The 26,621-nt window shown below is 40.3% G+C and overlaps 1 protein-coding gene and 1 long non-coding RNA gene across 10 annotated transcripts in view; one reads left to right on the top strand and one right to left on the bottom strand.

Annotated features, from left to right (window-relative positions):
- LOC100387335 (olfactory receptor 2B11) overlaps positions 1-959 on the bottom strand; it is a 103,129-nt gene extending 102,170 nt beyond the window's left edge. For 3 of the 7 annotated variants that reach the window (XM_078357074.1, XM_078357076.1, XM_078357073.1), the window contains exons 1-2: positions 896-952; positions 326-400 (exon numbers count right to left, since the gene is read on the bottom strand). The gene's annotated coding sequence lies outside the window, so the exon portion shown is untranslated. Of the gene's footprint in view, positions 1-325; positions 401-895 lie in introns of all 7 variants that reach the window. The other 4 variants (XM_078357072.1, XM_078357071.1, XM_078357077.1 and 1 more) reach the window with 3 other exon arrangements.
- A 4,221-nt stretch (positions 960-5,180) lies between these two features.
- LOC103789320 (uncharacterized) lies at positions 5,181-26,393 on the top strand. Of its 3 annotated transcripts, none has more exons than XR_013529901.1 (3): positions 5,181-5,284; positions 6,288-6,396; positions 14,518-26,393. It is a non-coding gene; the product is annotated as an uncharacterized LOC103789320 (long non-coding RNA). The 3 variants fall into 3 exon arrangements; XR_615498.5 differs by lacking the exon at positions 5,181-5,284 and adding an exon at positions 5,568-5,626; XR_013529900.1 differs by lacking the exon at positions 5,181-5,284 and adding an exon at positions 5,568-5,747.
- Positions 26,394-26,621: the final 228 nt, after the last annotated feature.

Below are 26,621 nucleotides of genomic sequence, written 5' to 3'. Positions count from 1 at the left end.
AAATTTTGGCTGGCATGTATGACAAGTTTTCTGTACCAATCACCCATGCAAGACACTCATCCATCTATCATTCATAGAGTTAAAAAACTGTCATACAGCACACTTAGTACCCAGTGTAACTAATTAATATTACCATTCTTTGATGCAACACAAACTAATTTCCTTAAACCGCTATTGCACTGAACTCCAGGGTTATAAATGAGCAGAACGCAAATTAATTTGCATTTAATAACAGTAGCGATAAACCTTTCCTGGTTCATGCAATTTTCCCCATCTGTTAACGGACAGCAACTTTAGGATCTATTATGCCCAGAAGGGGACTTACCCAGCTGGACATCTATAACACTTGGCTGATGCTCCATGGGGAACAATGGCTTGGGAGGCTTGTCTGGGAGTAAAGCTATAAGAGAAAATGAAAGAAAGTAATGGAAAAATTGAGATAAATTATGAGATGAGAAAGATTCCATCATGTATGATATTTAGTGTTTGTAGACTTGATGGTGTGTAAACATTTATTAGACAGTGTTCCTACTTGGGTTTTTATTCTATCCATACAATATCCATTTCCCAGCACATTTAGAGCACCATTGATTCACTGTAAATAGGCCATTTTGACAGCAAAAAAAAAAAAAAAAAAAGAATGGTGACCATTGAGACATCCCCAGAATCCAGCCAGTTTCTTCGCAGGTCACTAGGAGGTCCCCCCAAAAAAGTTTCCACAGAGGATCCACGGAAGGAACTTCCCAAGAAGGCCCCTTGGCATGTTAACAAGGCCTGGGGAGTCCAGGAAAGTGAGGATCCATGGAAGGAACTTCCAAAGGAGGCCCCCGGGCATGTGAAGGAGGCCACGGGAGTTCAGGAATGCAAATATACTCTGGTGGAAGAATTCTCGTACCATTCCTCAGATGAGGAGGAGCCACCACAGAGGAAGGTGGCCTCAGGAGTCTCGGAGAAATGATAAGGAGTGAGGGGCACATTCTTCAGTCCCTGGGAGCAGCTCTGTGTTCTCTGCTGGAGCATATACGGAAGAGTCCAAGAGTGCAGATGACCATCAGCATATGCCAACAAGCCCTCTTCCGGCACCTGCGGAAAAAGCAATAGAGACAAAGCCTGAAAAGGCAGAAGAAATATTTTTCAAACATCTGGAAGGGCCCAGACACAAGAAAGACCTCACTCTGGCCCAGAGAAGATCTTGATCATGACACTTTTGAAGATTTGTAGAGAAATGTCTTGTGTATAGTTGAGGTTTTCTTATGTTTGTTGTGTCATTATATTTGTCTTGTTATTTTTGTCTTCTTTTGCTTGGTGCAAAAGTTACTGTGGTTTTGGCCACTACTTCGAATGACAAAAACTGCAATAACTTTTACACCAAGGTAAAATATATATCTTGTTGGTTTTAGATTAAATAGTAGTTATCTCCTCAAAAAAAGAAAGTCAAGTAAACAAGAACATTGATTCCCAGTGATATTATATTGTCCAAATTATTATTTTTTCATTTATGGGCTTCTTTGTCCCCTCTACATCTAGAAGCTCTTCATCTTAAAAACCTCATTGTGTCACTTTCTGACTTCTCCATGAATTTCTCATTTATGGTCAGCTCTTCCATCTTGCACTCATAATCTGTACTATCCTTGTTATTAATACACTACCAATTTTGTTAATGTGGTAATTATCTGTTGCTGCATAATAAACTAACCCAAATCTTAGCAGCAAAACAATAAATACCTTCTTATTTGACAATATTATAACATTGATGTAACTTAATTATCACTTCTTGAACATGTTTTCCTGCCTAACAATGACAACACTGATTTCTATTTTTTTTCTCACATATAGGCTATTCTCTCCTGTTTTTGTTTCTCTTTTACCTAAGATGTCCTATTTTTCAGAAATTTTATGTTGTCACTCCACATACTTTTCCATCCATATGTAACTTGAGGATAATAATAGTTTTAGTATCACATACTCTTTGGGAAGATCAAATGAAAATTTAGAAGATTTTCTAATTCATAAAAATCACTAGAAAAGTTAGAACTATATTTTTATCACTTGGTTGCACTTACAGCTTTTTTACAGTAGTTAATAAAATGTCTTTAACTATCCCTAGCTCTATCTAGGCCTCAATAAGAGAGAGGAGCCTATAATAACATTAGGCTTTTAGAAAACTAAATTGAGATATGAGACCTCAAAAGAATTCTATTTCTTTGATATGAATCCTTAAAGTTTAATCTTCCATGTTATACCAGTTTAATTCTCATTCCAGGGAAATCTTGCCAAGATTGGGTTGACTCAGGCTGGTCAAGTGGGTTTCGTTTGAAGAATGAGAAAACTGAGGGCACAGGACTTGCTCTAATCACAGGGTTTATGAAAGAAAAAATATTCCAATAGTTGTTAAAACGGTAAGGAAGATTTATTCAGGACTATTTTGATACATGTCAGGACTATTGAAATGAGAGAGAGAGGATGGGCTCAACACAAAAACCGCAAAGTATGCTGGGTACTTATAGCCAACAAGCAGACGGAGGGTTCAGTGGATGGAAAATGACTAAGGGGGGACATTAAAGGCAGTGGGGCTCTCGCTAAGGTGACTTGGCAGGACAATCAGGCGTGAATGACGGGATGAGGTACCTGATTAACTATGGAGGGCGACTGGATACCAAGAGCTCTGGGATTCTCATTACACTGACTTAGAAGGATGTATGCTTCAATTGTACCAGGCAGGTCAAAGACAGGGCCCAAGGACAAGGCCTAGTCGAAAAGAGGGCACAGAGATGCTGTCTAAAGTTTGGTTCAAGAGAAAGTTACAGACATTTGTCTCTCCTCTAAACAATATAAGTCCGTTTCTCATTTCGTTGCCTTTTGTTCATTAAGGACCAGCTGAGCCATCTGTTGAGACTTGGCAGTACAGCGTATTTGCTAGATGGTTCACAAAATCATACATTTTATAAAATATAAACAGGCCAAGTATGGTGACTTGCCTGTATAATCCCAGCACTTTGGGAGGCTAATGAGGGAGGATCACTCGAGGCTAGCATTTCAAGGTTAGATTGAGCTATGATTGTGCCACTGGGTCATAGAGTAAGACCCTGTCTCTAAAAAAAATGAGAGAGAGAGAGAGAATGAATAACAGGCGGAGTAGTATTTAAACCCTGGGCAGCCAGTCAAGATTTCTAGACGTTGGGCTCAAAGCATCTTTCAAAGTTAGAATGAGGATGACCGTGGCAGGTGGCAGTCCAATGGATTTCCTAGTTTGCAGTTTGGGTGGCTTTGGTGATGGCATGGATATTATCTGATTTCTCAGCACCTGGTAGAGTGCCTGCACAGGGACTGTGCAGTTAACATTTGCTGAACCCCACAGAACTGGGGATGGGGTGGAGAAAAGAGCAGAGCCCCTCAGGAGAGGGAGGTAAAGTTGAGATAAAGAAGTTTGAGATGCTCTACACATCCTTTGCTTACTTCACCTTTTATCTGGCATTGCCCTTGAGCATTCACATGCAAAGCAAGAGAAGGAAAAGAAAGAGGCCTGAAGTGAGGATAATACATGGAGCTCATCCTCATGAAATTCTTCTCTGGTTGCTGTTCCCATAAGGTTATGTGATCCCTGAGCACAGGAACTATGCTCCTGGATCCTGATGCCAGTGCCCAGCCCATAGTGGGGGGGTTTCCCATTTTATTATAAGAATAAAGGAGCACCTGGCCAACATGACAAAAGCCCGTCTCTATTAAAAATATAAAAAATAGCTGGGCGTGGTGGCGGGTGTCTGTAATCCCAGATACTCAGGGGGCTGAGGCAGGAGAATCACTTGAACCCAGGCCAAGGTTGCAATAAGCTGAGATCGTGCCATTGTACTTCGGCCTGGGCAACAACAGCGAAACTCCGTTTCAAATAAATAAAAATAAATAAATAAATAAATAAATAAATAAATAAATGCATTCGCACCTCCCAGATTGGTGACTTGTTCCGCCCTACAATAATCAGGGAGGATGGTGTGGTCAGTCCAGCTGTACAGGTCAGAAAGTGAGCTGGCAGTTCTGACTTACCTACACCCTCCCAGCAGCAGGTGTGAGAGCTGGTGTCACACAGTTGATTCACTGCCATAGGGGAAAACTGGAAGACGGAGAGGGGCCGAAAGTGAAGAACAACTCAGGAAAATGAAGGAAAGGCAGAGGAGAAATTAACCGACTGGAAAAATAAATGGGACAAGTGCATCAGAGTGTATTTTGGCATTTTTTATTCTACCTCCTTTTTATACTACTTCCTTTTTTTCAGCTTAATCAGTTTATGATGGACTCTTTCACGGGTTTACATCCTAAGTTTCCTACTATTGTCTCTATAGTTTTCATAAAAATGCAGTAATTATTGCCATGCATTAGATTCATTTTAATGCACATACTGCTATCGCCGGCTCACTCCACTTCCAGATATTACATAAAATGTTGCAAGCCAGGATGTTTACTCAAAGGTGGTCAAAAACCTAAGAATTCAGAAACCACATGTGTTTTTGATATTTCCTGGCGTGGCCAATACAGCTCACAGTGTGTCACCTTTACAGCATCACACGGTCTGCGCCTCGTTTTTCTTTTCTAATGCCAAGTCCCCTCGCATCTGTCACTGGATGTGTGACAGTGTGCGACCCTCCTCCAGGCAATTCTTTGGTAACGCTTTCTTTGAAAGAGCCAGGAATTCTGGCCTTCAAGCCGCAAATTCTCACTAAAACTTCCAGGAGAGGCCGGGCGCGGTGGCTCACGCCTGTAATCCCAGCACTTTGGGAGGCCGAGGCGGGTGGATCACAAGGTCAAGAGATCGAGACCATCCTGGTCAGCATAGTGAAACCCCGTCTCTACTAAAAATACAAAAAAATTAGCTGGGTACGGTGGTGTGTGCCTGTAATCCCAGCTACTCAGGAGGCTGAGGCAGGAGAATTGCCTGAACCCAGGAGGCAGAGGTTGCGGTGAGTCGAGATCGCGCCATTGCACTCCAGCCTGGGTAACAAGAGCGAAACTCCGTCTCAAAACAAACAAACAAACAAAAACTTCCAGGAGATTCAAAAGTGCGACGCGAAGTCCCAGAACCTTGCTGCAGCCTAACGTTTATAGCGCTTAGGGAATGCGGATGCTGTCTCGGGACGCGGAAAAGGCGGGCGGAAGAGGCGGGGCTGCTAACTCAGAAACACGACGTCACTTCCCAGAGCACACACATTAAACAATGTCACTGAAAGGAACCGTGAGGCAGTCGTGTCTACCTTAGCACGAAGACAAGGGCAGTTGGTCATCTGGCTTCTTGGTGACTGGCTAGCCTGTCCGGGAAATCCCCCCTGGGCCACAGGCCCGCCGGGCTGAGGGTCTAGTCTTCCGGGAAAGGGACTTGCCACGCTTTGGGACAGGCTCTGAAGGCGGAGCCTGGAGCTCTCTGCTTCGGGCTTAGAGGCAGAGAGGGAGGAGAGGCCTGGCGGGCGTGGGGCGGGGCTCTTCCGGTAACGGTTAACGGCTGCCGGTTGCCGCTGCTGCCGCGCTCCTCCCCTGGCTGCGGCAGAGGCGCGCGCCTGCGCTGTGAGGATCCCGCCCTCGAGCCGCCTGGAGCCTCCCAGAGGGACTGAGCGGCCCTGACGAGGCGCGGGCGTTTGGGGTACGTGGGAGCCTCACGACGCCCGCGACTGGGGACAGGGAATCTGGGCCGGGCCGGGCGGACGCTGGTGTCGCAGGGACCACCCGCCCTCGTCCCGGAGGCGCCTTCGCGTTCCACACAGGCGAGTGCGCTCTCCTGAGGGGAACTGAGGCGGGGCGCCGGCTGCCGCAGTGATTTTCCGTGGCTCGCCCTCAACACTGTGTCCCCTCAGCCCCCACGTTCTGGAATTAAGATGCTTTTCCACGGCGTTCTAGTCACAGGGGGTCTCTGACACATCTGGAAAAGGCGACTTTTTCCTATTTATGTATAACGGAAATATTTTTCTGTTTCTGTTATACATTTAACTGGAATACTGGTAAATAGCTTTATCTTTTATGTCTTGGAAGTTTCTCCCATTTTTGAATCAGAAATTTCGGATGAACGCTCTTTGGCCATAATTTAATATAGAACCTGTTACGCTGAGGAGTAACCTTGTGTTAATGGCGCTGAATCGCACGCGAACGACTCGGTAGATGAGGGCTGGAAAACGGAACGTTCCATGCCGTCACGTGTCCCCTCTGCACTGGGGAAAGTTCGGCAGTTGCCTTAAAGCGGGAGTTTAATTGAAGACGTTTACTGAAAAGTGATTTATTCTTTTCGAAATTTCTCTCCTGATGAACAGCTTCCCAGGATAAAGAACATCAGGACGTGGGGCCAAGTGCGTGTCCACGGAGTGCCAGAGCCACGCGCAATGGTGTTTCAGCGCCGACCCTGCTGAGCCTTCAGCACCCGTGAGTTGGTCCCTCAGTATCACCTGGGCTCCTCGGGTAGCTCAGTCTTCCGGCCTTTTGTTCTCGTTGACACAAGATTTCTGATTAATCTCTTTTTCCTGCTCCTCCAGAGGTGGTTCAGGGCTCCCATGAGCTCCCCAAGGCATTTCCTGACTTGACATTTACTTGCAGAGGAGCCAAGTTTGCCATCGTCATCTGTTTTTCGGTGTCTGCTGCCATGTCTTGACCTTCCTCTGGAGTCTCCCCTTCTGGTTCTTTACCCACCTCTTTGGTTCCTCCTGTGCTTCTTTGTGAACGTCCCCTGTATGTCACACTCAGAGGCTCAGTTGTGGCTGAGTCTTGCTTAGAAGTGTTTTGCAGGTGTCTCTGCGAGGCACGGATATGCAATGGTGAAAGTGGCAGTGTGTGTAGTGTTTGGGATTAGATGGGCAGGGGAAAGGGTGTCTAGGTAGGACCCCTTTGTGCTGGTGTGAGGTAATGAGGTTCTAGAATGTGCTGTCAAGGTGAAACGGGAGACTTTGTAAAAGACTTTCATTATATGAACTTTCATTATATTATACCATAATCTGTCAGGGTGCGAATCGGGGATAAAAGAAAGTTAAAACTCTTGGTAACAGAGAGGAAGGGCTTGAATCATTAAGATTAACTTCAGACACTTTGGGAGGCCGAGGTGGGTGGATCACGAGGTCAAGAGATCAAGACCATCCTGCTCAACAAGGTGAAACACTGTCTCTACTAAAAACACACACACACACAAAATTAGCTGGGCATGGTGGCACACACCTGTAGTCCCAGCTACTCCAGAGGCTGAGGCAGGAGAATTGCTTGAACCCAGGAGGGGGAGGTTGCGGTGAGCCAAGATCGCACCATTGCACTCCAGCCTGGGTAACAAGAGCAAAAGCTCCGTCTGAAAAAAAAAAAAAAAAAAAAGATTAACTTCAGAGGTCAAGGATGAAGCTTGGGCAGAAAACAAGTAGAGGGCAGGGTTCTGTCCTGATTTACAGAGGATGGGTTTGTAACCTTTCTGATTCATTAACTTAGTGATGCTAAAGTGTGCCATCCAAAATGGTCACCTGTATATAAGCCACTCCTTCACAGAAGTGGGATTTTCTTTTCTTTTTTAATTCCATGCTGCTGGGAACCATTTAGATTTGAATGATTGGGAAGAGTATCCCAGGGTAGGCAGGAAACCAAAGCTGTCAACAACTGCTTGTCACTTGCTGGTTTTGCTTGGTATGAACTTGGTCAACAGTAGGGACTTACTTAGTCCTCAGCCTTTCTAGGTTACCTACCACCCTCTTGATCTTTGTTTCCATTTTGCTTTTCCTGGCCTGGAAGTGGAATTTATAAGTGCCACACATTACCTTCCATCCCATTATCATACTGAAGCTATAAATTATAGCTTTGCTCCTTCCTAATCCTTTTCCTTCAGCACCAAATGTGTTTGAGCCTCAAACAAGGAAGTTGGAAATATTATTTGACTTTTTCTGCATTTTAATTGGTCACAAATCTCTCCCCTTACACACACGCCCCCAACTTGAGGAGTCTTGAACATTTCCTTAATGTTCTTGACAGCTGATCAAAGGAAGACATGTTGGGAGATCTAGACTGCAATTAATATTGTATTGTTTGCTTAAGAATTTGGAGAGAGTTATTGCTCCTTAGTAAGTGAAGATAAGCATCTTGAGGTTTATAAGGGAGGTTGAGGCTGACTTGGCCAGAGATCCAGATGTTCACATTATTTTATAATCATCCTTTCAAAAAAAACAAAATAGACTGACATGGACAACTTTAGAGATTTCATGTGGCACATTGCATATAGGCATGAACAGTACCAACATTACTTTGCTTGGAGTGCTTCAGGATGCAGAAATAGGGAAGCCTAAGTAAACCCTCAAATCTTGGCAAGCTCAGGAGGAGGGAGCAGATAGCACTGCTGGGGTGGTCTGTGCTGCTTGAATGCTCCTATGGAGAATCACTTTCCTGTAGATAGGCCACAGATTACAGTCTACCAAAAGCATTGACTGTCAACCCACATAGCTGGTTTCCACTAACATGGTTTTGCTTTGTGTATTCTTCCTTTTCAAGTCCTCTTTTAAATGTGGAGACTTCTTGCTGCATTACACAGTTCTTTTCTCTGTCTCTTCCTGCCTCCCTTCCTTTCACTATAGGTTAGCTATACTGAATTGGGCATATAATCCTTAGCTCAAGCATAGCTTTCTTTTAATAATTAAATAGCTAGACGATAGCATGATCATTTATGATGGTATCATCCAACTAGAGAACAACATTGTCCATATTTACCTCTGTGCATTTTCTCTGCAGTCTGTATGCCTGTCTCTCTTACCTCTTTGTGCTGATTGTTCTATTGCCTTTTTTATAGTTTTCATAGTTTTATTAGTGTGCTTGTATTTATATGTCTATATATGTATGTATATATGTTGTTTGTGTACATGTACACATGTGCACCTAATATAGCCTAAATATAGCACCTAAACAATATTCTGTTTACTTTTAGTTATTTATGAACTTAATAAGATACAGCCCGGTGACAGAGCAAGACTCCATCTCAAAAATAAAGAAGCTTATTCTGTATGTAGCAACATGGAGGTAGTTTATTTCACTCAGTAGTATATTATTAATATCAAACTGGGTGTTCAGTTTGTTTTTCCTTGCTGCCTATTATTATTCTACTTTATCATGTCACATCATTTGGGTTGTTTCTAAATTTTTGTTGTGAGCAACAGTCCTCATATGAATCTTCTTATCTATGTTTGCTGAAGCAGCTGTGCAAGGCATCAACTAGTTCCGACAGGCTTGGTTTAAGGTTTAGTGGGAATATGAGCGTGAAAAAGACTGCAACAGCGTGCTCAGATGTGTGATTCAGAAGCTCAAATGAAGATGATGTAGAGAAAGCAAGGAGGCCAGATGAGAGATTGTTCCAAAGCTAGGAGATGTTGGGAATAATTGGAAATGGAGAAGAACAAGTTAGATTTGAGATTGGGGGGTGGGCATGCTGGGGCCTAGAGGTTCATGGCACATGTGGCTGAGAGAGACAGACAGACATTTTCCCCATGCTTTCCAGCTGAAGTGGAAGGTAGATGGTGATACTATTAAATGAGATACAGAATAGATATCAGAGATATGTATCGGAAGGGAAGCCAACCTTGGAGGGGGATCAGTGTGAGTTGGGTGGTAGTTGGAAATGTTGAATTTTTGGAATGGTGAAGGATGTCCTTCATGCCCTGTCAAGGAAGTGTAGGTTAGAAACGTGGTCCTCAGGTGAGCTTTTGAGTCGTGTTCTGCAGGCTGTTAACCTGTAATGGGGTCACTCCATAGGAACACACAGGAATGGGCCTGATGCAAGAAGCCTGATCTGGCTTATTGTGACCATAGTTTTTTAAAAAAGGCACTCGATTGCACTGCTCCTGTGGATCACAGTAATACATGTGCTACTCTGCCTTTATGTGAAACAGAAAAATCTCCAAATGAAAGGAGACATCAGGGTCTTTTTCTGGAGAGTCATTTCAGGGAAGTTATAGACCAAAGCAGCTCAGAGATGGGAAGCCTCATTTGTTCCTGCCTTCTTTTGTCTCTCTATTAGCTTCCTTATAGTCCTGATTCTGAATGTCTGATATTTCAGTCACTTTATTCTTGTTAGGATCCTTTGCTGGGAACTAGTGTGATTGGAGGTAAAAAGATACTCTGGCCTTGAGTTACCAAAGGTCTTGCACTGGTTCTTTCTTACCTGTGAAGGTTGATATTTCTTTCTCCTTTGAAGTCACTGTTCTTTGGATAGGCCTTTTTTTAAAAATGATCTTTATTGCCCTTGAGGATTTGACTGTGGTGTAAATTGGGTAAATGGCTTCATTTCCAGATGATTTTAAAAGGCAAAGCTCAGCTCCAGACTCCGCTGTAATCCAGGGGCACTGGGATTGGGTCAGTGGCTTTGTCCTCTGGTCTCTTGAGGCCAATCTCTGGCTGGGCTGGAGGGGTCAAGGTGCTCCTAGACCAGTGTCAACAGCACTCTGTAGGAGATGACTAGGTACAGATGCTCTCATGGGGGACAGTGAGGACATCAGAGGTGGGAGGTGCTCTGGCGTAGTGTGCTGCAGGTCCCTCCAGCAAGGGGTGCCATGGGCAGAGGGTGCTTTGGTAGGGGCACTCTGTTGGGAGACACTGCAGTCAAGAAGTGTTCCAGTAGGGGGCTCTGTGGGCGGGAAGTAGAGTACTAAACTTTCACTGAAAATAATTTGTATTCAGATGTTTTAAAATTTGAAGTGAAAAGAATAGATGTTCATATTCTGAAGGCATCAAGCATACTTTAAAATGTTCCAATAAATAAATTAGGGTGTCAGTTCTTTAAATAAAAATTAATAAATATATTAATTTAGTTCCTCTGTTACACTAATCATATTTCAAAGTACACAAAACTCATGTGCTTAATGGTGCCATGTTTAATAACTTAGTTCTGGAAGCCAACTTCTTAATCCTCTGTTTTATTATCATATTGATTAATTATCATCTGGCATATAGAACCACAGACTATAGAAGTTCGCTACCTTTGAACAAGAAGTGAAGTGGTTAGTATTAGATATTTGATTTAATTAGCTACTGTTGCATCTTTGAGATGAACATTTTCATATGTCAGATTACATTCTACAATGGTAAAACAGTCTTCACTTTGTGGTGTGTGTGTGTATCTCCATTCATATTTCGTATTGAGACATAAAGCAGATTGGACATGGCATGTTTAAAGACAGCATTTAAAATAAACAATGAAGTAATCAGTTTTACACCATACCAAGTTCAGACTCTTCCATAAATCCATAACAAACCACTGTGGAGAAGCTTTTCAAAAGTACGATCTAAATTTTGTTTCAACATATGAGAAAAGCAAATTTCTTCCAGACAGAGTTCCTTTGAACTGAGGTAGAAGTACTATTTTCATCTGTATGATCAGTCATTGTAAAGGCAAACTTTTGGAAAATGAGTGGGAGTGCATTACAGAAGTGATCTGTAAGCTTGCAGGGTTCTCCGTTGTTGGGCATGTTCCCATCTAATGCCTGTAGGGTTCTCAATTTTGGGCAATATAATATAATGAAAATTTCATAGAGCAAGCACAGAAGTGTCAAAATGATCAATAAGTTTCATAGCTCATGTCAGAGCAAACATCAGTAGTATACTCTTTACCTGTAAAGCTGCATGGCCAATGGATGTAAGATGTACTGTGACTTTCTTTGCTTTGAATTTAATGCATGAAAATCATCTCATGTTATTTTCTCTTACCCTTTCTTTCTATTGAAACTTTGGTTGCATCTATATGTATATTTACACTTGATGATCATCACTTGCTCTTTATGTTTGCACTCTAAAAATTTAGTCATTATTCAGTGTCTTCCATTCTCAGATCTTGTTTTTCATATTCCAATTCAGTGTTTGTACAACAGGGATTCAACTAAAAGTTGATATGTTCATTTAATACAATGTTTATTTTTCCTTAAAATACATAACTAAATTTATGGTGCATTTGAAATAAATTGACTCAGGATCAACACAGTGATAAAGGATGGCAAAACCATCATGTACTCAGAACTATGAATTGCACTATAAAGATAAAGAGTTTACGCATGGACTTTTTATGTAGGCATTTGATAATCCATTTTCTGTGTTAAACAAATTAAAAAACATATGTTTAAGTTATTTTCTGTCAAATATCTGCACAGAGTTGACTAGAAGAGATACTTAAATTATTTTCTCTCAATGACATGCTAGTTTACAGACTGAGAAATGTGTAATTAAGTATCTTTCTATATTTTTTAATAGCCAAACTCTGAAAACATGAGCTAGACTTTGAAATTTGGGTAGAATTTGGACAAACAGAAGATTTTATGAAAAACGTAACATGAGCAAAGTTTCAAAGATGCTGCAGTGAGCATACAGAGTGACATGGTTTCGCTCTGTGTCTCCATCCAAATCTCATCTGGAATTGTAATCCCCACATGTCAAGGGAGAAAACTGACTGGATCATGGGGATGCTTCCCTCATGCTGTTCTCATGATAGTGAGTTCTCATGAGATCTAATGGTTTTATAAAAGGCAGGTACCTACTACACTCTCCTCTCTTACCCGCCACCATGTAATACCTGTCTGCTTCCCTTTTTGCCATGATTGTAAGTTTCCTGAGGCCTCCACAGCCATGTGGAACTGTAAGTCAATTAAACCTCTTTTCTTTATAAATTATCCTGTCTCAGGCAATTCTTTACAGCAGTGTGAAAATGGATGAATATACAGAATTTAAAAGGTATTGCCAAAGGCTGGAAATACACTCTTTTACATCCCTAAGTAATGAATCATATAAATAAAAGATGCAAAGTCTCAGTTTTCCAACTTGCTTAATTGTGTTAATCCTGCCTAACGTCATTTGGAAGAATTAATAGAGGTAGTGGACACAGAAGTGTTTGATATAGTGAAGGTAGGCAACAAAGGTTAATTTTCATCTCTAGAGAACAAGCAGTAAGAGGACAAATAAGGGTGACAGAACTGTTTCCCACAGCAATAGGTAGAAAATAATTTTATACCTTTAGCATATTGGAAGTGTTGTATGATATTGAAAGTGCAGAAAAAGTAGAATTTATTCACAGTATTACAAATAGTGCCAGATGCTGCTTTCATAAATTCTAATACATTATAAAAGCAATTAGCACAAGTCAGGAATCAACACATTAGATAAAAGAAAGTTTTTTTTTTATTTTTTTATTTTAATTTTAATTTTATTATTTTTTTTATTACATTTTAGGTTTAAAAGAAAGTTTTAATACAAAGAAAAATATTTGACTCCAAAAGCTTGGTTTACTTGAAAAGTGAGAAAATCACCTTTTCAAATGTATAACTGTGTAAAATTCATCAAGTATAAATTAATCAAATAAGTAAAATAGGATAAAATTGTGTGGATTCTCCCCCAACCCTGGAAGCTTCATCACTGGTGTTTCCCTGTTCTTAGACTTCTGAGAGGTCCCTGGCCCTTAACCCATCACTCCGGCTTTATTCATCTCCTCAACAGTCCTGTTTCCACACCATGCCACCGTGTCAGAGAGTTTCTTTTCAAAGCTGAAGGCAATGGGAATTCACAAGCACTGTCCGTGTTAGACTCATATACCTATGGAAAGTCTCTCATTCAGTGCTTAGTGCCTTCATTACCTAAGTACTCCAGATCTAGCAGTGTTTATACAACTGAAGGAATAGCAGCATTTATTCATTCTCCATGTGACAGAGAGTCCAATTTTGAAGGTTCCTCTGTCCCTATTTTGAAATCCTTTCTAGCTGGAGAAATAGGCTCAGTGTTACTTTCTTTTTTTCACAGGGCCTCCTATCTCAAAACAGTGTCTTATCACCTGGACATTCCACTTATGTAGTTTCTTTTGAAAAATTTTTTCAATAGTATTTGAAGAACAAGTGGTGCTTGGTTACACGAATAAGTTCTTTAGTGATGATCTGTGAGATTTTGGTCACCCAGTACCCAAGCAGCATATACTATACTCAGTGGGTAGTCTTTTATCCTTCACCCACCTCCTGTCTTTCACTCAGGTCTCCAAGGTCCATTGTTCTTATAGCATAGTTCTCACTTATGAATGAGAACATATGATGTTTAGTTTTCCATTCCTGAGTTACATCACTTAGAGTAACGGTCTCTAATTCCATACAGGTTGCTGAAAATGCCACCGTTTAATTTCTTTTTATGACTGAGTAGTATTCCATGGTGTGTGTGTGTGAGTGTGTGTGTGTATGTGTACATGTATATCACACTTTCTTTATTCACTCGTTGATTAGTGGGCATTTGGGCTGGTTCCATACTTTTGCAGTTGTGAATTATGCTGCTATAAACATGTATGCGCAAGTATCTTTTTGATATAATAACTTCTTTTCCTCTGGGTAGATACCCAGGAGTGAGATTGCTGGATCAAATGGCAGATCTAATTTTAGTTAGTTTAAGAAATTTTCACACTGTTTTTCACAGTGTTTGTACTAGTTTACATTCCTACAGTATAAAAGTGTTCTGTTTTTAACACATCTGTTCCAACATATATTATTATTTTTTTTTTATTTTTGATTTTTTTATAAGGTGAGAGATGAGAATCCAGTTTCATTCTCCTACATCTGGCTTGCGAATTATCCCAGCAGAATCTGTGATAAACCCACAACCAACATCATATGGAATGGGGAAAAGTTGAAAGCATTCCCCATAAGATCTGGAACAAGACAAGGATGCCCACTTTCATCATTTCTATTCAACATAGAACAATCAGACAACAGAAGGAAATAAAGGACATCCAAATTAGTAAAGAGGAAGTCAAACTGTTGCTGTTTGCTGATGATATATTTGTATACCTAGAAAACCCTAAAGATGTATCCAAAAAGCTCATAGAGCTAATAAATGAATTCAGCGAAGTTTCAGGTTACAAAATTAATACATGAATAAGTTCTTTAGTGGTGATTTCTACACAAATCTGGAGCTCACAAATATCCCCAGACAAGTGCAAACTATATGCAGTTTGGGTCCTCCCTACACCAAGCAAAAGCTTCATTCTTTTTTGGGAATAGCTGGGTTTTGCAGAATATAAATACCAAATTTCAGAATCACAGTAAAGCCTCTTTATGAAGCAACAAGGGGGCTGGAAAAGGAACTAATGGAATGGACCCTGGAAATGAGAAGCCTTCACCAAGCTAAAAGAGGCTCCCACTCTGGGAATCCCAGGCATAAGTAAGCCCTTCCCTTTGTATGTAGCAGAAAAAAAAAAAAAAAAAAAAAAAAGGGCATAGCTATGGGAGTGCTAACCCAGAAATTAGGATCAGAACCCAGACAAACTGCCTACTTTTCAAATGAGTAAGACAGAGCAGCTTCGGATGCCCGAGTTGCCTGTGGGCAATAGCACCCACTGTTATGTTAGTGAAGGAAGCAACTAGAATCACCCTTGGTCAACCACTGGAAGTTCTAATTTCCCATCAGGTGAATTCAGTCTTTGAAATAAAAGGACACATCTGGATGATGGGAGAATGGTTAAAAAAATACCAGGCCGTGCTCCTAAGCAATCCAGATACAACCCTTAAAACCTGTAACCATTTGAATCCAGCTTCATTGGACCCACGGGGCCAATAACTGATCATCCCATGGCAGGTTGTTACATACACATCTTAGCTGGCCTGATTTAAAAGATCAACCTCTCCCAGATCCTAAGGATGACCAGTTTTCAGATGACAGTAGTTTTGTGTGAAATGGGAAGTGCCAAACTGGATATAGTCAATGCCCCCTGGCGCATCAGCACAAAAGGCCAAAATCTTGTGTGAGCATTAATGTTGGGACAAGGGAAAAAGCTTAGCATTTATAGAGGTTCTAAATATGCATTCCTTGTGGTTCATACTCATGCTTCAATCTGAAAAGAAAGAAGACTACTAACTAGCAAACACTCCCCTATAAAGCCTGGGACTGAAATTCTTCAGCTATTGGAAGGAATATTCCTGCCAAAAGCTGTAGCTATAATTGCAGGGAGCATCAAAGAGACCTAGTGGCTATAGCACAGGGGAACAGAAAGGCTGATAGAGAAGCCAAAGCCCTTAGCATGCAGTCCCAGCAGATCCTAGCACCACTTCCTTTCTGTGATTCCCCAATAGAGCCTGAATACACAGGAAGAACAGTTAATAGAGGAGAAAGAAGACAAAAACAAGGATCCTGGTGGTATATGGCATCAAAATTATATCTCCATCAACCAACCCAATGACTTATAAAAACCCTGCTTAACTTTCTGTATAAGGAGGGGGGCCGCCCTGGCCGTGGTTAACAGTCTCTTCATCGGGCCTAACTTGGCTTCGGTGGTTAAGCAGGTCTGTCAAGCCCACTCACTGTGTGCACTTCAAAACTCAGGAAACAGCCAGGCGTGGTGGCTCACACCTGTAATCCCAGCACTTTGGTAGGCTGAGGTGGGCAGATCACAAGGTCAGGAGTTCGAGACCATCCTGGCCAACATGGTGAAATCCTGTCTCTGCTAAAAATGCATAAAAAAAAAAAATAGCTGAGCGTGGTGGCATGTACCTGTAATCCCAGCTACTTGGGAGGCTAAGGCAGGAGAATCGCTCGAACCAGGGAGTCAGAGGTTGCAGTGTGTGGAGATTGCGCCACTGCACTCCAGCCTGGCAACAGAGCAAGACTCTGTCTCAAAAAAAAAAAAAAAGAAAGAAAACCTTCAGGAAGCAAAATGCCTCCTGTAATTGGACAAGGCCAGAGGAGAGAAACGTAGCCAGGGAAACTGGCACTTAGACTTCATCACTGTGCTATGCTGGTTTGCAGAGGATACACATTTTTGTTAGTGCTAATAGATACCTTTACTGGTTAGGCTGAAGGTCACCCTACTAGAACAGAGAAGAATAATGAGGTTATAAAGATTATCTTAAATGAAATAATCCTCTGGTTTCGTTCACCTCAGAGCCTCCAAAGTAATAATGAGTCAACCTTTATCTCCCAAATAACTCAAAGGGTTGCTAAGGCTCTTGATGAAACACATTTACATTCAACATAGAGGTCTCGATCCTTTAGGAAAGTAGAAAGGGCTAACCAAACTCTAAAATGGGCATTACCTAAGCTATGTCAGGAAATATCAGAAACCTGAGTCAGCTTACGCTCATAGCCCTAGAGCAAAAACTAATATCAGCTCATATGAAATGTGATATTAGCCCTAGAGCAAAAACTAATATAAGCTCATATGAAATGTTATATGTAAGGCTATTTTTAACTAATGATCTAATTACTGATCCAGAAGCATCCGGTTTAGTAAAATACCTAGTTAATCTGGGATAATTTCAGCAAGTTTTAAAAAACCTTGGAACTCAAAGACTTCCCATGCTGGGAACTAACCAGCAACCTCCAAATTAGGCCAGGAGATAAGGTACTCATTAAAACATGGAAGGAGGGATCACCTCAACAATTATAACCACAGTGGAAGGAACTGTTTTCAGTTATACTGGCCATGCCTTCTGCAGTCACAGTACTAGCATTAGGTAGTTGGCTACATTTTCAAGGGTCAGCTCTGCAATACCAAAGCCCTGAACCTGGAACCTGAAGTGCCCATCAGCCACTACACCTGTGAACCTGTAAGACCCTGAAGACCTGTTTAAAAGACAGCCAAGAGATAAGTAAATGTCTACCAACTTTTCTTGGTGTCTTTGTTGCATAGCTACTGTAGGTTGGATAATAGTAGCCATTTTTATATTGTTATAGTTTAATTGCCTTCTTCCAAACAGATGGAATCACTCCCTTAGCAATAATTAAGCAAAGTGTTTAAATTCATTTCTATAACAGTCACTCCTGACAGTAATAGCTATCCACCCCCTGAAGTTCCCATTTGATAGAAAAAATAGCAAGTATTTTTGGTTCATAATGGTCACCCATGCCCTGTGTATACTGGAAACATGCCTACTGGGAATCAGTCTTAATTTACAACAGAGCTATACCCCTTCAGCAATTAATAGGTTCTGAGTATTTATTAAGAACTTTAACACAAAGACTGTTAAATACCACCAGTCCAACTTTGGCAAAGGACTGTTGGCTTTACTTAGCTCCATTATCATCCAAATACACTGCCATCCCAATCCCAGCCCAATCTTGGGCCCTTTAAAAGAAAGACCTATAGCCCTAACTACCAGAGAGAAACTTCTTGAGATAAATGAACTTGGGTGACTTATATGACTTCAAAATTTTAGAAATGACAAGGGGTACAATGACAGGATGAACAGTAAACCTTCTTCAGTCCTAATAGAGCAATCTTTCTGGTGTGCATCCCCACAGAAACCCATATGGGGCTCAGTATCAATGCACACAGAGCTAAAATTCCAAGCACCACTTTGTATAAAGAAAAGCCAACATTTTGGTCAGGCCTGGGCACCTTGAAAAGTCATCATTGTAACTACACCCAAGAGATTAACCTCTCAGAGGATCATGTAAGCTACACAGTTACCCAGACCACATAATTTAGAATATCTATAAGGTCTTCATGCAAACCATCCCTAGTTAAGGGCACTTAAAAGAATATGCAGTCTAAGTACTGTCAAGGTAGGCCCACTACCTCTGTTCACATTTCCCTTGGGAAGACTGCTAATTCGGAGAAATTTATTTGCCCTTTGGTTCCTGAGTACGAACATACCTCTGGGTGATTGCTGGTGGACACTAAGAGTAGCTACCTGTAGTGGGAAAACAGAACTGCTGGGGCAAGTCAGGGTACTTTTCAAGATCCTTCTCAGCCTTAACCAGGGTCACCTTAGCAGGTACACTGAGCACCTGGGAGAGAGAAAGCAACCAGTTAACCCATATGTTCACCATAGAAAACACTTTTTATCTTGAAAAACAAGGAGCCTTTTCCTGTACAGGACCGGTTCCTACTTATATTTACCAGCCAATTATACTGGAGTCTGTATACTTTTTTATTTAGCCCTCAAAATTAATATAGCTCCCCAAAACCAATCCCTTATTATATATACCTTTAACTGCAACCGCCAGGCACAAATGAGCTATCCAACTCAGTACCCCTTTTGGTAGGGCTAGGAATAGCAGTGGGAGTAGGAAAAGGAGTTGAACAAGAGTTAGCAGGCTTGCAACTTCCCTATCCTATTACCAGTGCTGTCCAAGGATTTTATGGAAGCTTGGATGACATTGCCCAAAGTATCATTACCATACAAAATCAGAGAGATTACTTGGCAGCAGTAGTTTTACAAAATAGAACGGGACTAATCTAGAGGGAGGGCTTATGTCTTTTCCCAGAGGAAGAATGCTGTTTTTATGTCAATCAGTCAGGAATAGTAAGGGGTGCTGCCCAAAAGCTAGCTGGTTGAGCCTCTAGCATACGATAACAGCTGTCTGAGTCATGGGGGTCTTGGTCAAAAAAGACCAATAAGATCAGTAAAGATCCCCTTCCTAAGTTGGGGATCATGGTTCCTTCCTCTGGCTGGCCCATTATTAATGATTATACTTTTCTTGGTTTTTGGACCATGTTTGTTAAATCTTTTAACCAAATTCATTTCTTGTCACCTAGAGACCATCAAGCTTCAGATGATCATGTGATGTTTTCAGCCAGTTTCGGGGGAAGACACCACTCCAGGCTATCAAGAAACTACTCTGTTTTCAGTAGACAGAGCGGGGTGAGAGTTCCATGATTCCCCAATAGGTAGGGACTATACTCCAAGTCGGCATGAAGCAGTTACAGAAGAAAGACCATTGGTCTCTCTGTGTCCCATAAAGATTTGTGGGTATCATGTCTCTCAGGGGGAAATGAGGCTGGAGTATATGGCCTGGAGGCAGGGAACCTAAGGCCACACAGACTTCCTAGAACTAAATCAAAAGGAAAGCCCCAACTTTCTATGCTCAAGTAACAAAAGGACAAGAAGCTACTCCCTTTTCAACTCTCCCCTGTTTGATGCATGGCAGATGGAATAATTAAAAGTACCTCTCATTGGTCTCCTCCCACAACCAATCAGACTGGTTATGGGCCTAGTATCCATTTGCAAAGGAGTATAAATTTGTAACTTTACCTTTGGCTTCTGATTGGTTCCCCCCTCACAGCCAATCTGACATTTGCATAGGGTGTAACTTTGTTACTTTGCTTCAGCCTCTAATCAGCTTCCACAACCGATTAGACTGGTCACGGGCCACTCCCTCATTTATATCATGTGTAAACCCAGTAACCAATGGGAAACTTCTAAAGGGGTTTAAATAAAACCCCAGGAAATTCGGTAACCAGCCACTTGCTCAAGCCCACTCCTGCTGTCTGGAATGTACTTTTATTTAAATAAATCATCTACTTTCATTACTTCATTCTTTCATTGCTTTGTCTGTGTGTTTTAGCAAATTTTTTGTTTGAAATGACAAGAGTCTGGACAATTCATAGTCAAGACCCTCCACTAGTAACACCTCTACTCCACCATCCATTACACACACACACACACACACACACACACACACACACGTCAAGAGGGTAAGCAAGAATAAACAGAGCTTTTCTAAGATGAATGAACAGTCATACATCTAACCTTTATAGAATACATTCATTTCAGTACAGGTGATATTCTTAGGACTAAATAAATTATTTAAAGCTGAAAGGGACCAAGCATGGTGGCTCATACCTGTAATTCCAGCATCCTGGGAGGATAAGGTGGGAGGATCACTTGAGGCCAGGAGTTTGAGAAAAGCCTGGGCAACGTTGTGCAAACCCTCTGTGTGGATAAAAATAGAATTTTTTAAGTTGAAAAAATTTATAAGCAAATAAAAATTTTATGCTATGTTGCAAACTTTGGGTCTTCTTGTTGGAGAAAGCACTGGCCCTACCTTTAGAGAAATACATGTGCAATGGAGAGCCTGACTCAAAACTCAATATGAGCTAGATCATGGAAGCCTCACACTTAAAACTTCCCGTGTTTGACCTGCTGGAGAGAATAAAAACTGGTGTGGTGTCTGCATACCCTGAGAGCTACTTTCAAACCAGGAAACTGTCCATCATGGTTTCTGTTCCATCAACCTGTGTGTTTTAGAGATGGCCAGGATAGATCAGTGAGTGAGTGTCCTTTTGAGTTCTTGCCACTGCAATTATTACTTCAAATTTATTTTTTATTTGTATTTTACCTTGTTTTATATGCTTACATATGAAATAACAATAGTGATAGCATTAGTTGAAAGGTCTGTATGTGTGCTTTTTTTCTTTTTTTTACAGATAACAATAAAGTTTGCCTCATGATATTGATATAATTATTTGGTCCAGATCAATTCCAAATAATTAAATAAAAATATGCTACTGAATCCTAATCAATCTAAAACTGGGAAAATATTTATAATGCATGAAATAGCTCTAAAATCAAGGGGTATCTAAGGAGGCTGGGAAGATTGGGTAAGTTCAGGTTTATATGTTTCTCAATTATTTCTATACCATAGTAAAAACAAGTTCTGTTATTTCGGCCAGGAATGTGAAGAGAAAGAAAAGAGGAAGAGCAGAGAAGAGGAGGGCAGAGGAGAGGGGAGGGAGAGGGAGAGAAAGAGGGAAGAGGAGTGGAGGGAAGGGAGAGGAGATGCTTTGGCAGAGTCTTCAGTTCCTGAAAATGTTTCCATTCTGGAGTAAGATCAATAGGAGCAACATTTATAGAAAAACACTGGTGAGAATGCTTTCCCAAATGGTTCCAGATTTATTTCAAAATAATTTCTGAAGCAAAGAGAATAAAAATGAAATGTCTAAGTAATTTAGAACTTCTTTTTTGCACATTTTGTTGAATAAAGAAGAGCTTTAGTTTTCAAGTCTTATGAAGAGCTAGTGGATGCTGTAAATATTTTTCTATATGCTTACTGGTTCTTATTTCAAGTCTCCCACCTCCCCAGGTTCAAACTGACAACGATTTCAATTGAGCACTTTTGTCCTCTATATATCAGTATTTGTTTCTTTTTTGCAGTCTCCAGTGTGGTTTTGATTTGCATTTCTCCAAGTTTTAGAGAAAAATAAAGTGAGCTTGACGTTCGATATATCAGGCAATTCTTTCTACAAGAAGGGGCAAGACTTTTAAAGCAGTTATTGACTAATGATATTCTCCTGAAGGTGACACTTTTAGCTGTGCTTATATTTTATTTATTCGATTTTAAAGCCCTGGAGATGGAGCCCTTCACTCCCAGCTTAGATCTGAGAGCTGATGTCACTGCCCTTTTTTCCAGTGAGACAGAAGAGGAGATCTTTCTTGGTCTCATGAGAATTAACTCTCCAGCCAGCCTTTATTTATTGTATCTATGTGGCTATTAGATCCTAGACATTCATTTGCTCCTAAAGCATGTAACAACTTAAATTTAAGTTTGCATACACATAATCTTTAAATCAAATCTTCTCAGTCCAGTTTCAAATGAGAGGAACATTAAAACAGTCCTCTGACTTTGGGGTCTGTAACAGATTTTATTTAAGTGCTTGAGCCATCATACTTGCCTTGGATCTTTCTTTTCCTCTCTCTCTGGATTTAAGCCAGCCTCCAGCGAATATAACTTTTCTTCAGATTCTCATTAATGACTAGTGATGCCTGGATACATAGCTCCCAAGAGCACTGAATTTCCGGCATCTGTTTCATTCTCAAGTGATGCCAGTGGCATCCTCATGAGCATGCTATGAGTTGAGGCTTCTCTTGGAAGCAACATCAAAAGAAAACTTGGCAGGGTCTTCTTCAGGGACAAGATAAGGTGGGGTTTGTTTTCAGAGTTTGATTTTGCTATTTCTTTATTTTGTTTTGTTCTTTGAGAGTTGGAGTTTCACTTTTGTTGCCAAGGCTGGAGTGCAGTAGCACAATCTCGGCTCACTGCAACCTCTGCCTCCTGGGTTAAAGTGATTCTCCTGCCTCAGTCTCTTGAATAGCTGGGATTATAGGCGCCCACCACCACATCTGGCTAATTTTTTGTACTTTTCGTAGAGATGGTTTTTCATCATGTTGGCCAGGCTGGTCTTGAATTCCTGACCTCAGGTGATCCACCCCTCTCAATCTCCAGAAGTGCAGGAATTACAGGCGTGAGCCACTGTGCCTGGCCTATTCTTATTTTCTGAACAGATATAATTTCCACTTATTTACTCATTATTTTATTTTTTTATTACACTTTAAGTTCTGTGGTACATGTGCAGAATAAGCAGGTTTGTTACATAGGCATACATGTGCCATGGTGGTGGTTTGTGGCATCCATTGCCCTATCATCTACGTTAGGTATTTCTCCTAATGCTATCCCTCCTTTAGCCCCCACCCCCCTGCTATCCCTCCCCTAGTCCCCCATCCTGTGACAAGCCCCAGTGTGTGATGTTTCCCTCCATGTGTCCATGTGTTCTCATTGTTCAGTAGCCGTTTATGAGTGAGAACATGAGGTGTTTGGTTTTCTGTTCTTGTGTCAGTTTGCTAAGGATGATGGTTTCCAGCTTCATCCATGTCCCTGCAAAGGACATGAACTCATTCTTTTTTATGGCTATATAGTATTCCATGGCGTATATGTGCCACATTTTCTTTATCCAGTCTGTCCTTGATGGGCATTTGGGTTAGTTCCAAGTCTTTGCTATTGTGAACAATGCCACAATAAACATACATGTGCATGTGTCTTTATAATGTAACAATTTTTAATCCTTTGGGTATATACCCAGTAAGGGGATTGCTGAGTCAAGTGGTATTTCTAGCTCTAGATCCTTGAGGAATCACCACACTGTCTTCCACAATGGTTGAACTAATTTACACTCCCACCAGCAGTATAAAAGCATTCCTGTTTCTCCACATCCTCTCCAGTATATGTTGTTTCCTGATATTTAATGATTGCCATTCAATCTGTCATGAGATGGTACCTCAATGTGGTTTTGATTTGCATTTCTCTAATGACCAGTGATGAAGAGCTTTTTTTCATGTGTTTGTTGGCTGCATAAATGTCTCCTTTTGAGATGTGTCTGTTGATAGCTTTCACCCACTTTTTGATAGGGTTTTTTTTCTTGTAAATTTAACTTTTTTTTGTAGATTCTGGATATTAGCCCTTTGTCAGATAGGTAGATTTCAAAAATTTTTTCCTATTCTGTTGGTTGCTGGTTCACTCTAATGATATTTTCTTTTGCTGTGCAGAAGCTCTTTAGTTTAATTAGATCCCATTTGTCTATTCTGGCTTTTGTTGCCATTGCTTTTGGTGTTTTAGTCATGAAGTCCTTGCCTATGCCTATGTCCTGAATGCTATTGCCTAGGTTTTCTTCTAGGGTTTTTATGGTGTTAGGTCTTACCTTTAAATCTTTTATCCATCTTGAGTTAGTTTTTGTATAAGGTATAAGGTGTCCTGATTTAAATTATTATATGGTTTTTGTTTTTAATTCTGTTTATGTATGTAATTACATTTACTGATTTATGTATATTGAAACAACCTTGCATACCAGGGATAAAGCTTTCCTGATCATGGTGAGTTTTCTTGTTAATGAGCTGCTGGGTTTAGTTTGCTAATGTTTTGACAGGTTGTTTGCATTTGTGTTCACCAGTGATATTGGCTGGACATTTTCCTATTTTGTTGGTCTCAGCCAGGTTTTAACATCAGAATGATGCTTACTTCATAGAATGAGTTAAGAAGTAGTCAGTCCTCTAATTTTTGGAATAATTTCAGTAGAAATAGAATGACTCTCCTTTGTACATCTGGTAGACTTTATCTGTGAATGTTTGACCCAGAGCTTTTTTTTGGGTGTTAGCTTTTTTATTACTGATTACATTTGGAACTTGTTCTTGGTCTGTTCAAGTTTTCAGTTTCTTCCTGATTTAATCTTGGGAGATTGTTTCCAGGAATTTATCAATTTCTTTTACTTTTTCTATTATGTGTGCATAGAGGTGTTTGTAATAGTCTGAATTTTTTTTATATTTCTGTGGGGTCAGTTGGAATATCACTCTTCATATCTGTTCATGCTTATTTGGAGCTTCTCTCTCCTTTCTTTGTTAACCTAACTAGTGGTCTGTTAATCTTGCTTATTCTTTCCAAGAGGTACATTTTATTTTTATTGATCCTTTGTGTGTTTTTTCTTTGTATTTGAGTTTTGTTCATTCCTGCTCAGAATTGGTTATTTCATTTCTCCTGCTAGTGTTGGGACTGGTTTGCTCTTGTTTTTATAGTTCCTCCACATGCAATATTGGCTTGTTAATTTGCTATCTTTCTAGTATGTTGCTTTGGGCATTCAGTGCCATAAACTTTTCTCTTAACACTACCTTAGCTGTGTCTCAAAGATTAAGGTGTCTCTGTTTTCATTAGTTTCAAAAAAGTCTTGATTTCTGCCTTAATTTTGTTCTTTACTCAAAAGTCATCCAGGAGCTAGTTGTTTAGTTTCTATTTAGTTGAATGGTTTTGAGAGATGTTCGCACTGATTTGTATTTTTATTGTAGTGTGGTCCAAGAATGTGCTTAGTATGATTTTGACTTCATTAAATCTATTGAGACTTGCCTGTGATCTAGCATGTGGTCAGACTTAGTGTATGTGCATGTGCGGTGAGAAAAATGTATGTTCTGCAGTTGTTTCTTCTTGTGTTCTGTAAATGTCTACCAGGTCTCGTTGGCCATGTATTTAGTTTAAATTCAGAATATCTTTGTTAATTTTCTACCTCCATGATAGAGTTAAACTAATTCCATGGAGTGTTGAAGTATCCCATTACTATGTTGTGGTTATGTAAGTCTCTTAATAGGACTGTAAAGTCTTGTTCTGTGAATCTGGGTGCTCCAATGTTGGGTGCATATATATTTAGGATAGTCAATTCTTCATTTTGAATTAAATTCTTTATCATTAGGTAATACTTCTTTTTATCTTTCTTGTCTGTTGTTTAATGTCTATTTTTTAAAATAAGAATAGCATCCCTTGCTCATTTTTATTTTCCATTTGTGTTATAGATCCTTCTCCATCCTTTTACTTTGAACCTGTGTACCTTTGCTTGTATCCTTACGTGTGAGATTGGGCCTTTGAAGACAGCAGACAGTTAGGTCTTGCCTCTTTATCCAATTTGCCACTCTATGCTTTGTAAGTTGGGTATTTACTCCACTTGCATTCAAGTGTGATATTGATATATGAGGTTTTGATCCTGTTGTGTTATTAGCTAGTTGTTTTGCACACTTGATTTTGTACTTGCTTTATAGTTCCAGTGGGCTGTGTACTTAAGTGTGTTTTTATGGTAGCAGATATCTTTCTTGTCCTCCATGTTTACCACTCCCATATAGGTCTCCTGTAAAGCAGGTCTAATAATGAACTGGCTTAATGTTTGCAAATATGAAACCAATTTTTATTTCTCCTTCACTTATAAAGCTTTCTTTGGCAGGATATGAAATTCTGGGTTAGACCAAATTCTAATATGAGACCTATTTGTAAGCGAGGAGTTTGCCTTTATTTGCTGATACAATTTGTTGACTGATTCAGCTTGTTTTCTTCTTAAACTTAAATTTTGTATTGATGATATGACCTCTTATTTTTTAAAGATAATTAAATAACATAATATTGATATGCTAAAGAAATCTTAAGATCTAAAATATACCTGAGATATTTTTACTTGATTAGCTATTTTTCTCTATGTAGTGAAAGCTTGAAATAACTATTTCCTAAAGAGAAAAACTTTATATGTGGTACATTTAGATTTGATCATGTGCAAACATGGGAAATAATAAGTACAGAAATAATAAGATAGTTTAATTTCTGGGAAA

This window comes from Callithrix jacchus, chromosome 19 (assembly GCF_049354715.1).
Source record: "Callithrix jacchus isolate 240 chromosome 19, calJac240_pri, whole genome shotgun sequence".
Lineage (NCBI taxonomy): Eukaryota > Metazoa > Chordata > Mammalia > Primates > Cebidae > Callithrix > Callithrix jacchus.
The sequence above is the reverse complement of the archived record's forward strand: the minus strand, read 5'-3'. Positions and strand labels throughout refer to the sequence as shown.